Source organism: Poecilia formosa, unplaced genomic scaffold (assembly GCF_000485575.1).
Source record: "Poecilia formosa unplaced genomic scaffold, Poecilia_formosa-5.1.2 Scaffold47, whole genome shotgun sequence".
NCBI classification, from domain to species: domain Eukaryota; kingdom Metazoa; phylum Chordata; class Actinopteri; order Cyprinodontiformes; family Poeciliidae; genus Poecilia; species Poecilia formosa.
In genome coordinates this window covers 1,620,052-1,629,983 of record NW_006799986.1, presented here as the reverse complement: position 1 = coordinate 1,629,983, position 9,932 = coordinate 1,620,052, and the positions used below count along the sequence as shown (strand labels likewise).

The following is a 9,932-nucleotide window of genomic DNA, read 5'->3' as shown; positions in this document are numbered from 1 at the left end:
TTAGAACCAAAGCAAGTAAAGAATATTAGAAAACAAACGCATGAAAGAAAAGGATTGAAAAGACGTTTGAGACACTTTCACTCCCTCAGACTCACCACCTGCAGACTCGCCACCACCACTCCCAGACAGAGAGAGAGACAGAGAGAGAGACAGAGAGAGAGAGAAAGAGAGACAGAGAGAGAGAGAGAAGAGAGACAGAGAGAGACAGAGACAGAGAGACAGAGAGACAGCGGCAGAGAGAGACAGAGACAGAGAGAGACAGAGGCAGAGAGAGACAGAGACAGAGAGAGAGAGAGAGAAGAGAGACAGAGAGAGACAGAGACAGAGAGAGACAGAGACAGAGAGACAGAGAGACAGAGGCAGAGAGAGACAGAGACAGAGAGACAGAGAGAGACAGAGAGACGGAGACACAGAGAGACAGAGACAGAGAGACAGAGACAGAGAGAGACAGAGGCAGAGAGAGACAGAGAGAGACAGAGGCAGAGAGAGACAGAGACAGAGAGAGAGAGAGAGAAGAGAGACAGAGAGAGAGACAGAGAGAGACAGAGAGAGACAGAGAGAGACAGAGAGACAGAGGCAGAGAGAGACAGAGACAGAGAAAGACAGAGACAGAGAGACAGAGAGAGACAGAGACAGAGAGACAGAGAGACAGAGGCAGAGAGAGACAGAGACAGAGGCAGAGAGACAGAGACAGAGAGAGACAGAGACAGAGAGACAGAGACAGAGAGACAGAGACAGAGAGACAGAGACAGAGAGAGACAGAGACAGAGAGTTCACTCACCTAAAGAAGTTTGTGGGCTCACTGAGCGGATCTCTGAGCGCTGACTCGGCGTTTTGTTTCCCAAGGACCTGTGCTTGATGGAGAAGCTCTTTGTTTCTGTCGGTGCGTCACGCTGAGCGTCTTTCTCCGCTAAACAGCCGTCAGAAACATCGAATCGCTCACAGTCTGCAGCCTGCAGAGCCACAAACTGAGAATAAACTGGTTTTTAAATGTAAATATAATAAATGACACTTTTAGCAGATTTTAAATACACTGCTCAAAAAAATAAAGGGAACATTTCACTTTAATTTTGTGTGTGGCTCCAAATCCAGGCCTCCATTGGTTAATAAATTTGATTTCCATTGATGATTTTTGTGTGATTTTGTTGTCAGCACATTCAACTTTGTACAGAACAAAGTATTCAATGAGAATATTTCATTCATTCAGATCTAGGATGTGTTATTTGAGTGTTCGCTTTATTTTTTTGAGCAGTGTAGTTCCTTTGAAAAATTACATTAAACTTTGACAATACAATGTGACATATTATTTCCTAATATATTCTTTGTTTAGTGACAAAGATTCATTAATGTATGGATAACACTTTGTGTTGCAAAAGCAAGAAATATTTGGTTTCTAGTGTAAATATCTTAGTAAACTTGAAATACGACGAAATTAGCTGTCAAGTAACTTTTTAGGAAGATAAATTAGCTTATTTTAGGCCAATAATTCCTCAATATTGATTAAAAACTTTCAGTTCCTCTGGCAGATTTTCAATAATATCAATTATTAAGGAATAATTGACCTAAGATAAGCTCCTGTTTCTCGTTGAAACGTGACTTTCAGGTTAGTTTTGCATTATTTCAAGTGTATTAAGACACTTTCACAAGAAACTAGGCCAAAATACTTGGTATAATTTTGTAGTGTTCATTTAATTTGTTAAAGTTGCATCAAATTTACTTTGGAGTTCTTAACAAATATGGTGAAAATATGATTTGAGCTCACATTTTATTCCCCTTTGACAGGCTAAATAAATCACTGCTGTTCATTTTTGGCTGCATAACTTCATTATCCTTTTTTTGCAAGACTTTTATTTCATTTCAAGACCCAGAAGATATGAAACGGTCGTTCTGTATAAGTGACAACAAACGTCACAGTGGATGTTTACCCACAAATATTTTTTTAAAATGTTGATTTGGCTCTAAAGTTTTATGCTTATGATGGACACAACGTTAAACTAGCTTAGCATTAGCCTAGCGTTAGCTTAGCATTCTGTGTGAGCAGAACCGTAAAGCTGAAACGCGTCACAGTGCAGAAACCTTGGAGTTGCTTTTCCCGACTCGTTCCTGCCTGATTAGTCCGCGGTCGTTAGCCAAAGCTCTGTGATCCTCAGCAGAGTGTGCGGTGAATATCCATCATCATTTCACGGAGTCCAGATTTCGCCGTAGTGTTCGCTCTAATCCGTCGCAGCAGGTCAGGAGAGGAGAGAGGAGCAGAGGGAGAGTTGAGGGAGAATAATGCCATTTCAGGATAGGCCTTATTTAATTTACTGCAGGTCGATAGAGGTTCTCCAATTGCCTCTCCCAGATTAATAAGTAACCCACACGCGCTGTCCATCACTGTCCATCTCCCATTAGGCTCCTGAAATGGGGGCCCAAATTGCCTTGCGAGGTTGACTCTGATGGAAAACACACTCTCTCCATCCTTTTCTCTCTCAATTCCCATCCATTCCTCTCCCTCACTTTTCTCTTTTTTGTTATCAGGTTTCATTTTTAAGATGCTCTGCAGAGCAACACAGGTGTATTAAAAGAGCGCAGTCATTCATAAACGTCCGGAGATGATCGGGTTTGCAGTTTTAATCGCCATTCAGACGATTTCTTACCGTCTGAAACGACGATTTTCTCTGGTGAGAGCTGGTGTGAGTTTAGCCTCAAATCACCAAAATGTGGGTGATTCACCTGAAAATATGATGTCTCAGAAAGAAGATTTCAGGGACTTTCCAGAATGAGCTATGCTTAAAAATGATAATTATGCAAATGTTTGTAACAAACATGTTTTGGTCTTTGGTCCTTTGGGTAAGAAACCCATTTTAATTTTGGGCCACATCAACATGATAAATGTTCTCCAGTTGTGCCAGAGTGTTTTGATAGAACCTGTTAAACTGATAAAATATGAATAAATAGTTGTCTGTGGATTCAATAATAAAACAATATTGAACATTTTTTCACATTTATGTCATTTTGAGAGTATACAGAAAAGAGAGCTCTGATTTAACTTCATAAAACTTTCAGCACCCCACTGCAGTCTGAAAGTTGTTATTTATGTCTGCATTGTATAGAGGGCTGTGTGAAAAGCTTTGGCGATCCAGATTTGGCCCCTGCACCTTGACTTTGCTCCATAAGGATTAAATTACTAGTTATTAGTTGCCATATTTATTCACTTCTCCGGTTCCCAGTCAAACCTTCACAGCAGCGCCTGTTGTTGGGTTGAAACCAGTCATTTCTGGCAACCTGCAGATCAGGCTGAGAGATTGCAGCGGCTGATGAAATGGGATTGATCCAAAAATCAAAGTTTCACTTACTTTCAGCACACAGATATGGAAGTTTGGATCAATTACCTCAACAATCACAATCACTGAAACTAATTTATTTCTCAGGTTCCTTGAATGCAGCAGGGAGTTTCTATCTGCCACTTCGACAACCAGGAGTCGGACCTGAACTTGGTAAATAAAACCCAGCATTAAATCCAGAGGCTGTCCTATTTGACTGCATTACTAAGACCTATAAAAGAAATATAATAATGTAATCGCTCCTCTAATATGTTAAAAAGAGAAAAGTTACGCTCCTTAAGAGCCGTTGTTGTTTATTTAATGCAACAGTGTTTTTTTTTTTTAGTGCATCTTACGTCACTTATTCAATTTAATTCTGAAAATCATGAAACCGGAAGTCGTGGAGTTAGCACTTCCTGTTTAGTGAAGGCTTCCTTTGCAGTCTACTGTCAGCTACGCTACGCTCAGATGCGTTGCCATAACAACTGACAACAACGCCCCCAAACGTGTCAGGATTCAAAACCAAAAAAACACGCAAACATTTCCCACACAGCGATCAGAACATTCAGTCCGTTACAGTTTGATGTTTTCAGGCTTGATGTTTATTCTGTGATTATTAATCAGTGATCGCTGTGGGAGATTAGCTACCGTTGCTATAAGCTAAGCTAGCTCAGCTAATTTAAACACCTGATCTACTGATGACTGAGTCATCGACTGTTTTTACTTTTTAACTGAACCGAAACACCGAGTTCCACAGCACATCTACATGTTAAGGTCGTCATAGTCAAGCTAGCATAACTGACCTACTTCGTTATCTAGTTGTTATTTTTACAATTAGTAGCAAAGCTCTGCTTCCGTTTTTCTTCAGCATTTATGTTGACAAGTTGACGGCTAAATCCAGTGCTAGTTGTGAGCAGCTGTTTAGCCTCCAGCAGGGAGACAGGCCGTCACGCTGCACTGTGTCTATAAATAGCAGATGGGTTTAAATATTTATTATTCTTACAATAATACTAATCAATAATTATCTAAATGTCTGCACTTTAAAGGAGGTAAGTACCCACTGAATTAGCTACCAAGTGATTTGTTGTGTGTGCCAGCTGATCCAGCGGAGGCTGGACGGGATCTGAGCAGTGATAATGTGTTATCTCCTCGCAGCAGCTGAGCTGAAGGAGGATTCACCTTCAGAGCCTGACAGAGACGGAGAGGCAGCAGATAAAGAGCAACACAAGTGGTACAGTAACGCCGTCCTGCAGTAATCTGCATTTATTTCCTCACTTAAACTGGCCAGAGTCTCTAATCTCCACTGGTTCCAATGGCATCTGTAATATTTGAGCGCCAGGTTAAGGTGGCCAGACATTTCTGGATGGTTTTACTCCAGTGTTTAGTCTAATTTAAGCATTAAATTCCAGCCACCCGGTGAAAGCAGCCATCTTGAAAAAGTTCAAAGATATCTCTGTGAAAAATCACAAATTACCAAAAATGTTAAATTATTTTTGCATCATGGTTCACAAAAGTTTCTACCCCATGAGGTAAATTAAATCATGACAAATTATCTCAAAGTATAATATTTGACACTTTACAATGCAACTGTAAAGGATGTGTGATATGTGATGAAAAGGGATGCAAAAAAACAAGTGCACACTCAAACTAATCATTTGTTCAAGCGTTAAAAAATGCTTGAACAATTTTTATGTTGAATGATGATTTTCTCTGGTAAGAGTTGGTGTGAATTTAGCCTGAGACTGAAGATCCCTGCATGAATCTTTAGTCGCTCTGGGCAGTTTTCTCGCTCTGCTGCCCCTCTGAGCATTTTATGTTAAAATGCAGAGCAGTTTAACATAAAATATAGAACCTATTTTTTAATTCTTATGCAAAAGCATAACACACTTTCTGCTCAATTCCCCACTGAATGCACATGCCTACAGTCAAAGAACTAAAATAAGGACAACTGGCAACAGAAAAGTTTTATCACTTATATTCAGAGTTGAATCTTATTCAAAATGACCCAATAATAAATTTACTAATGTCACACCAGACCAAGCTGCCAGCACTGGTGGTGATTCACTCACCTCAGAATGCAAGACGCTTGAAACTGAAACTGACAGCTTGACCTACTTTCTGATCAATTTGGTCAATAATTATTTTATTTAGTAGATCTTTCAATATATAAAAACATTTATAAAGTGAGACAATGTTTCTAAAAAATAAAAGAAGTAGCTTTTTAAGTCTTGAATTAATCTAAAGTCATAAAATGTTTTTAATTTTAAAAATGTTAGCTGGTCCTAAATGTGTTAATCACAGGTCTTAATTTTGTTGAGGTAGGATTATTTAATCTCATATTCTTAAACTCATATTAAACTCAGCCAAAAATTTGAGTGACACAAACAACGTCTGGAGGCAGATGAGGCTACCGCTAGCCAGCTGCTAATAATATATAATCTGTGATCGTCTTTTGCACATTTCTGTCATGACACAGATCTTAAATTGCATTCAGAAAAAGTCTTATGCTGGTGAAACCTGCAGAAACCCTGAAAAATATATTGGCCTTTCAACAGAGCTGCTTCCTGGAGAGTCATTTCGAGCTAAATGCAGTTATAAGTGTGTTACAACACCTCTGTGTCATTATACAGCTATAACATTTGTAAACGTTTGTCTCCAAAGGTCACAGAAGGTTGGCCAAGGGATCTGCTACTCTTTAGGTAATCCTGAAAAATCTCCTCTCTGCCCAGCAACACTCAGCCTGGTCACTGATGTCCTGCAACAGGTTGATTAGCTGACCTGTGATTAGCAGCGCTCATATGCATGTAGGCCAAGCGACGAATCCTGGGGATACTGAACTCTTAATAAAACACACACACTGGGGCTCAAATGTCACCATCCTAAGCTTGGCTGTGTCAATACCTCCCTGACCTTTCTCTGTGTTTACCCTTGTAGGACATCAGGCCTGGTGCTTGTATGGCAAATGGAAGGCAAACAGAGCGCCGCGCTGCGCAGGAAGGGGCACCCGCCGCGCTGCGGCAGATAATTGAATCCTTCACATGTGGATACAAGAACCCAACTTGGAACAGGTGGGCCTGCTTTTATTTAAAAATAAAAACAACAAAAGAAATGTTAGCCGCTGAAAAATTAAAGATGGCAGCCATTTTTCAAGATGTCAAGTTTATTTTTGTTTTTGGTTCCAAATCACATCATTGATCCCACAGAAATTACATTTACTGATGATTTGATTTCTCACCCCTTTCAAAACAAGAAAAAAAGTACAAAAACAGGGTATATTTTTCATAAAAGAAAAATTATCTGCCATCAAAAAAGAAAAGCAATCTTGTCAAGATTTTCCAAAACAAGAAAAAACATCTAAGCAAAATTAACCCACAAGTATCTTAAAATTTGTGTATTTTACTTAAAACAAACCAAATAGATTATTTTCTGAACATGTAGAAAAATATTCTTAAATTAAGAAAATGCTACTATAATACTTAACAGACTGGCACTATTATTTTTCTTGAGACCAGTATAGCTGTACTAAAACCCACATTAATGTTCTTGATACAAAATGGCCACCGTGTTGTAATGGAGGATATTTGTTTCTATACTAAAATCAGCAGTAGTTTTATCCAGTGGTGGGAACAGCTAGCCAAAAAGTTTCAGGAATCTTATTTCCATTAACGCTAAAACGCTAAACACATAATAAAATTAGCTAATGCTAAGCTAATGCTAACCGTTAAGATGATTGTTAGTCTGTGTCGCATCTTTATCTCCATCCAGTTGATGGCTGGTGTGAGACGCACAAACAGAAAAGTCTTCAGGTTATGATTTCCTACACAATCACTTTAAAAATAGTGCAACATCTTATGGCAACAATTGGTTTAAAAGGCTAAATTTGAAAGGTTTTACAGTAATATGCTGTTAGCACCAATCAGGTCTTCTGATCAATATTTGGGTTATTTTTCTTCCTGTTTGGAAGCACAGAACAAAGTTTACTGCAGAAAACAGGAAGTGTGAATACGTTGGATCTCAGGAAGAGTCAAATCATGAAGCAAACTTCTAAATTCGGTTAGAAACAAACCCGAATCCCAGGGAGTGAGACGCTGCAGGTGGACAAAGACAGACAGTATGCAGACCGTCTCCATCACAGCGTGTTATCATTATTTATTTATGTTATTTTTAGACATACCTTCGCTTTGAGCCACTGTTCTCTTTGTGTTCCTCTCCGTTTGATCAGGTGCACATTCAGAAATAACCTGGCTGGTTCAGTAAATTATTGTGAAAGTGGTTTTTGTTAAGATTTTCCAATAGGTTTTTCATGACCAATCCATATTCACAGAAAGGAACAATAAGCAGATATTTTTATTACATCCAAGCTCCATTAAGCAGAATCCACAGCGTCTTTACTTTCTAAACCTTTTTTCTTTTTCTTGTTCTTATTTTGTCACAGAAAATCAAAATAAAGTAAATGCAATTATCTGATTTGGAAGCTGGTGGTTTGTTTTAAGTAGCTCTACACTGCGAAAATGACACAATAAAATTGGGCGCAATCAGTTTGAAATGAACATCCTTGACGTGTTTATTCATTAGAAGTCCATAACAATTAAAGCAATCAAGACAAAAACATTCATTTCTCAGAAAAGGCTCAACTATCAGGTGTTTAGAGGGAGGGAATGGAAAAGCTCTGACAACCAGCTGAAAGTGATAAATGATCTCATCAATATTCAACTTTAATGCAAATTCACACAAACCTCTTTCATGCATTGTAAATAAATTAGGAAATATAAATGCTGATTTTCACCAAAATGTTCTGCACCAATTATTTAAATCAGCTCAAAATGTATTAGTAACACAAAAATACAGATTACACTGTTGCTTCATAAGGAGTTACATAACAATAATGATGTCAGTTTATTTATTATTCATATTTCATGAAAAAAGACTAAATAAAAGTATTTGTTCCCCAGTCATGAGTTAGCTGCGTCTATATTACAAATGTGAATAAAACTTTGTCAATAGTTCACTAATGTTGAAAAAACACAATATTTCAATCACTGTGATTCCATTAAATAAGAATCACAATTAAAACAACATATAAATAAGTTTGTTCAGATTATAAGCCTGTAAAAGCATGCAGTGCCATCATCCTCCAACTACTTCCTGTCTTCCTCTTCTGCTGTTTCTGGCAGTAGCAACATCCTGTTGTTGATCATGTAACTCGTGATTAAAAGTTTTTCCATTGCAGTTTTGCAAAACAAACCAATTTTGTTACAGCTGAAAAACGACATAATGCTGGCGCCAAAACTTTTCATCGAAAAATAAGTTTTTTCAAAATTGTTATTTTCATTAAGCACATTTATTTCCAAAATGTCAAATTACAAAATTATATGGTGAATGGAAACGCAGCTACTGAAACATTTGTGGACATTTTATTCTAAAACCAGAATGCTAACACTAACGTTTTCCTGGGGGAAAAAAAGCAATATATCAGTTTCTAACTTGGCTTACTGATTACTGTTTACCACAAAATGAAAAGTTGAACAATTAAAGTGGATGTATTATGGAAAATTCACGTTTTCACATTACTCTACCCGTTACCTAGCAACCCCAGCCGAGTTCCGCCGTTACCTAGCAACCCAGGCAGAGCTCCAGTACCGTTACCTAGCAACCCAGGCAGAGCTCCAGTACCTTTAGTCAGCTGGCTTTAGTGGCTGCTGGAAATGACAAGTGTTTTGTTGTTGACAACCATCCTGAAATACTTGCTGCATTCTTGTTGGTTGTGCAGAAGGCTCCACTAATGCTTTTCAAACATACACGGATGTATAATTGAACATCTGTTTGCAGCCAGTTTCATGTGCGAGTGTAAACGTCGAGGTAGAGGACGTGGCCAGCAGCAGATTATTTGGACTTAAAGCAACAAGGCACCCTAAAATCTAAAAATGATTTTGAGCAAAAAATAAAATGAACATGTTTTGTATAGACCAGAGATCTACGATAATGATCTTTGTGTGCATTTTCAAATTTAGTTGGATGAAATCTTAATCTGCTGCACTGGTTGTGTTGCCTCTGAGTGGAAAACCTGCAGACTTGCTGTGATTGTTAGCTGAGGTGCTGCTGTTCTCATGCTAAGCACCTGATCAGTCAGCAACAGAAATAAAACATGTGACCTTGTTTCCCTTTCAGGACATTCACTGTGTAACCTGCAGGATCTGCGCTTTGCTACTGAATAACTGATTCCTCTACAGACTCAGACGAAGGTCACGAAGACGGATCGTTTCTGTCGTTCCTGTTGACGAATTTAGAAAGCGTAATAATTACTTTTATGACAGATTAAAGCTTTGATTACAAAGTAAATTATAGAGACGCTTGATTTAATTTGGGATTTTAACCTGAGACGTTCTTTTGCCAAAGTATTTCTTTGCTATGACTATTTTTGTGTTTCAGTGTGATAATTGTTTAATCCTCAAAGACTTCAAAGCTCCTTTGATTCACTGTGAGTAACTGAGAGGCGGAGTCAAACCTACAACACATTACAACACATATACTGGGTCAAAAATAAACAACAAAATTATGACGATAAGGTGGTAAGATTAAGGGAATAAATTCAGAATATTCAGAGAATAAAACAGAAATATTAAAAGA

The 9,932-nt window shown here is 38.2% G+C and overlaps 3 long non-coding RNA genes across 5 annotated transcripts in view; 1 reads left to right on the top strand and 2 right to left on the bottom strand.

Moving 5' to 3' along the window:
* Window positions 1-960, bottom strand: part of LOC107836270 (uncharacterized) — a 41,225-nt gene extending 40,265 nt beyond the window's left edge. For both annotated transcript variants that reach the window (XR_001662150.1, XR_001662149.1), the window contains exon 1: window positions 782-960. This is a non-coding gene — a long non-coding RNA (uncharacterized LOC107836270). The remainder of the gene's footprint in view (window positions 1-781) is intronic.
* Window positions 961-4,119: 3,159 nt separating this feature from the next.
* Window positions 4,120-9,646, top strand: LOC107836258 (uncharacterized). 2 transcript variants are annotated; one of them, XR_001662129.1, is made up of 3 exons: window positions 4,120-4,354; window positions 4,461-4,536; window positions 9,474-9,646. It is a non-coding gene; the product is annotated as an uncharacterized LOC107836258 (long non-coding RNA). The 2 variants fall into 2 exon arrangements; XR_001662128.1 differs by lacking the exon at window positions 9,474-9,646 and adding an exon at window positions 6,240-6,445.
* LOC107836259 (uncharacterized) lies at window positions 8,688-9,467 on the bottom strand. The gene is made up of 3 exons (XR_001662131.1): window positions 8,952-9,467; window positions 8,813-8,918; window positions 8,688-8,724 (listed from the first exon to the last, which is right to left on the bottom strand). It is a non-coding gene; the product is annotated as an uncharacterized LOC107836259 (long non-coding RNA).
* Window positions 9,647-9,932: the final 286 nt, after the last annotated feature.